The sequence below is a fragment of the Sinocyclocheilus anshuiensis genome, unplaced genomic scaffold (genome assembly GCF_001515605.1).
Source record: "Sinocyclocheilus anshuiensis isolate Anshui unplaced genomic scaffold, SAMN03320099.WGS_v1.1 scaffold1132, whole genome shotgun sequence".
NCBI lineage: Eukaryota > Metazoa > Chordata > Actinopteri > Cypriniformes > Cyprinidae > Sinocyclocheilus > Sinocyclocheilus anshuiensis.
The window spans coordinates 545,610-550,785 of record NW_015552678.1 but is presented as its reverse complement, the minus strand read 5'-3'; the positions used below and the strand labels follow the sequence as shown (position 1 = coordinate 550,785).

General features: G+C 35.4%; 1 pseudogene; it reads right to left on the bottom strand.

The window, feature by feature from the left end:
* Nucleotides 1–5,176, bottom strand: part of LOC107667548 (growth hormone receptor-like) — a 38,852-nt pseudogene that overhangs the window by 19,252 nt on the left and 14,424 nt on the right.

The following is a 5,176-nucleotide window of genomic DNA, read 5'->3' as shown; positions in this document are numbered from 1 at the left end:
CAATAAATGTTATTATTATTATTATTAAAAATATGTTCTGGGTAGTGCTGAACAAGTATATGCTAATATTTTTGAAAATATTCTAAACACTTAACTCTCTTTAACGTGCTGTCAAAACATCAGGCATTTGATAATTCCACAGCTCTGCAAGATCTCTTAAGAATTAAATAGAGAATAAAAAGCTACTAAACTACCTTGCGTCCTCGAGGTCCTCTTATCCAAGAATTTAGCAGCACATCTAAATATTGTAACCACATGACACAATCATTAAGTGATATCAAATCTATCAACAGTCATCAGAAATTTTTGAAGCGCAACAAATCTGCTTGGCCCAGAGTGAGTTGAAATATAAATAAGCGAGTTGATCAACGCACATCTGATTTATTAGAGACACATTAGCATACACGCATGACTTTGACAGCACAGCCCTGAAGCGCTGCCACTTCATTCTCTCCTCCATAAGACACCGTCATGTCTTTGAAATTCCAGCCAAAACTGAAGAGTCATGCTTGCCAGACCTCCCTCACACAAAAGTCCACAAATATGGCTCCTGTCTGAAGCCATAACTCAAGACGATTACTTCTGTTCTCAATCAAACCGCAGCCTGTCCTCAGAACACCTCTGAAGAGACTTTAGTCAGGGCAGACAGCATGAAAAAAGACAGACGGACAGCCTGTTCAATAGGGTTTCCAGATTTTTGTTCCAAAGAATTTGTTTATATGCAAAAACATATTTTAATGCCGCGTCATTTGAACAATTGACACCCAGAAACACAACGGCACCACCCATCAAACACTCAATTGTGGAAAATATCCTAGGCAAATGATCTGTTTTATGAAGCATAGCTAGAGCATTTTCCTTAACATGCGACGTCTGTTGCTTAGTAAACTCATGCACATTATGATCTCATATGGCGTTTAAAAACTCTATTAATCGCCTTGGACAATGCACTCTCTTGGCAATTCGTAACTAATAGTGGTGAATTTATACGTTTTCATACAATCTGCTTACGCCCTACTGTAGACCTTCATGCTTAGTTAGTTTTTTTTTCTAAAAAATCAAATTCATACAAATTCACCAAAACATAAAATAGTTGCAACATGGCAACATGCTGGAATAATTAAAAAAAAAATTGCACATAGTCTGATGAAAATAAATACCTTTTATGTCATAATAAGTTCTAGCAAATCTTTGTTGGAACCTCTTGGCATTATGGCATGAATTAATAGCTCTTTCATTAGTTTAAAATATTATAAAAATGAAAAAATTACACCATGGACTTGTTCTCCACATCACACTTTTCCAAAAAAACATGCACTCCAAAGGCAATAAGGCAATATTTTCATCCATAGCAGTTAAATAACAGCTTAATAAACATTAAAAGAGTATATATTTAAACATAAAAGCAAAAAAAAAAAATCTAACTTTAATCAAAGTGCTAAAGTCTGTGCTCCAACTTGTGTGCAGCTACTGGGTCATTAATCCAAGTCATTCACTGCATCTGTGAAAGCCTATTACACAAATGTTATTCACCATAACATATCACTGTCTCTGTCTCAATGATAAGCTAGGTGCAGTGATGACATCCCATTTAATTCATCATCCCATAAGCGCCACTGTATCCTGTCCCTGGACTTTGGATGACCACAGTCAATGTGTTTACTTTCAAACAAAACCTATCTATTGAAGGATTGTTTGACTAGACCAAAGTAAAATGTTCTGTGTGCTCAAAGGTGAATAATCTTGACACAGGCCCAATGATTTTCCAATAATGACCTGGCACAGACATCTACAGTTTAATTCCGTGATTGATGAAAGCCCTTTGTTATTTTTAACATACTTACACATACATTTGCTACAATTACTTTAAAATAAATTAACAAATAAATAAATGTCCATATTCAAGTATTTATAAAAATGTTTTTTTTAAATATTCTTAAATAAACAATCTGATTAATATAATATAATTAATAACTACTTATTAGATTTTAAAATGACACTCTCTATTAATTTGATTATTTATTCATTATTTGTTCATTTTATTATTAAATTAATAATTTACAACAAAAATTATGCAAATTAACAATCCATGTCCCCTAACCCATCTGTAATTTCTGCTGTATGTACAGCTGACCAAGTAGCCAAATGCATCCATCTGATGTACAGTATATTTACATAAGCAAACAATTAAAAAATAGGGCAGACTAAATGCATAAACCACCTATAGTACAGTTGCCTCATTCCACCTTGGATAGACTGTGGGGCTCCACCATATTTCGAAATAAAATCAATATCACAATATGGCTTTGTGCGACTGTCAAATGCCCCTGGCAGCGACTTAATTAAATAAATGTATGCATTTTCCAGCACGCCATTACACATATGTTGCTCATGATACAGTGTTCAGTATCTGAGAATGGCTTGGTTCATTTACTACGTTTTATTTTACAGTATTATTACAATATATTTCTTATTTTGTTTACTATTTTTATTTAATAATAATCACAACAATCTCAATTTTAAACAAAAACCACAATAAAACCATCACAATTATTATTTAATAGTGGGAATGTGGCCTACGAAAGCTCAAGTGGAATGTGACTTTTTTTTAACTCTGGAATGGTTACTGAAAGAGATTTGAGGTGGTGCTTGTAAAAAGTAAACCCAAGTAAAAACGCACCATTCCGTAAAATTTTTCCCAAAACTTTCTGATTCATTCTTCCCATATACAGCTATTCAATCATCTGATGAAAATTCCTGTATTCATTCATATCGGAATATAATGCAGAAATACAAAATATCACAAAGTTTTTTTTTTCCAGTATCGTGACTGACCAACTTGATTTCAAATCGGACTGCTGTGGCAATGTAAAACAACGAATGTTTCTGACGTGGTTGTGAGTGCAGTACCTGGAGTGAACAGCTCGGATCTTGCAGACACCAGTCCGTTTCCACACAGCAAACCCAGGTAGAGCAGACCGAGCGAGAGAGAGTAAGCCATAGCTTCTGCTGTCTCCCTGAGTGAGGGCAAAAGAAAAATCATTATCAGTGGTGCTCCCGGATAACACCCCTCTGACAAATACTGAGCTGAAAACCCCCGAGAGCCCTATGGCCATTGCCATCTCCACAGCTTCTCCAATTAATTTCCTTACTCCTTCACGCCAAAGCATGTTGGCTGTTACCGCCATTAATTCTTAGCTGGTCTGTGCGAAACCCTATATGAGGACACCAGACAATTAACAACCAGCCCTGCAATGCTCAGCACTTCCAGCCATACGTGGGCTTGTCATTATCTGTAGGTGACCAGGGGTCTTTTAAGCATGCAGACAGTGCGGAGGATGATTTCACAAGCTAATACTCTGCATTTACTGTGTTAAACTAGAGTTTCCATTATAAAATTATGCTAGGCCGACGGAAAACCTTTCAAAATGTCAAACGTTCATGCTATCTCAGCTATAGGTCCTGGTGAAACATCATCTCACACGGAATGAAGCATAAAGAATTTAAACTGGCTTCGACTTGTATATTAGTGGTGGATGTGTGACAGAAATACTGTTGACAAGTTGCCATCATTCATACGGTGATTTATGTATGTGGGGGCGCTTCGTGATTTACTCGTTGTGCTTGGTTGAGTCTGTCGATGACCCTTCTCTATTCCCTCGCCACTTTTGGGTCTTATCACAATAATATTCCATAGAAGAGATAATGGTTTGTCTGAAATGGCGATGACATTGTGACATAGTGAGAAATAACTGTCACAAGCAAGCAGTCTGAACAGGCTGTATCCAGCTAGCTGAAGAGTTAGGCTAAAAATAAGTACACTATTTTTATTTGGTCACCAGCGCAAATCATAGAGAGGTCAGTGGAGCTTTGGGACGGATGAGTCTGATCTCAACAGTCCAACTAAGCCTGGAGATTTATATAGACAGCCTGATAGAAACGAAAAATACTGATATGCTTTAAATGTGCGTCAAATATATGACATCAAATAAAATCTTAAGTGGACAATTAATAAATACAATCGGCCAATAAACGTTGTTTAGACTGGCCTCGTCCTGATGCATTTCTGGATCTGGTTCGATTAATGAGGAGTTCTGGCCCAAAACTTGGCTTCAAAGCTATTTTTCTTCTGCACTTGGCAGTGGATTGTTGAAAACAGCACCAGGCTATAATTTCCAAATGTGGGAAAATACGCAGTCAGCAAATAACTGGCTTTGTTGCATCTGACCTGTAGCTTCACCTCATCTCAACATCTAACAATGCTAGAATAACAACATGCAGGTTTCATAACCCTGTCTTTTTGCATTGTGATACTTACATTGTAAAATACTTTGGTATTTTGTATTTACATTCACAAAAGCTAGCTAAAAAATGTATGATTTACTATAGTCAAATATTTTATGAAATTATATTGTAGAGATGTTCTTGTGTCCTTGTGATTTGGTCTCAAGTCTGACAGAGTCAACAAACATGCCTCAAACTCGCCTTGATCATCTCTATTCTTTTCAAGGAGATGGCCCTTCTCAGTCAGGTAGTGGAGAGGCCCCAGTACTCAAAGGAATGCTGCTATCATACAGCAAGAGAGTGTAAAATGCATTACACACCCATATTGACAGGTCCAATGCTTATTAGCAGGTCTATGAGACTGTATTGCTTTTAGTAAAGTATAATTAAGTACTATTATTGATAGGATAAAATAGTAAAACAGTGCTATTTTAGCCTAGAAGCAAGAGGACTGTTTGGAAATGTTTGAAAGGCTGCATTTATTTGATCAAAAAAACAGTAATATTAAGAAATATTATTTCAATATATTTTAAAATGTAATTTATTTCTGTGATGGAAAAGCTGATTTTTCAGCAGTCATTACTCCAGACTTCAGTGTCACATGATCCTTCAGAAATCAATCTAATATGCTGATAAGGTGCTCAAAAAACAAACAAAAAAACATTTCTTATTATTGTCAGTGTTGCTTAATATTTTTGTGGAATCTGTGATACATTTTCTTCAGGACTCTTTGATTAATAAAAATTCAAAAGAACAGCATTTATATGAAATAGAAACCTTTTCTAACATTTTAGATTTCTTTACTGTCACATTTGATTAATAAAAAAAAATTGCCCTGACTACAAATTGAACATTATATTATATTATATTATATTATATTATATTATATTAT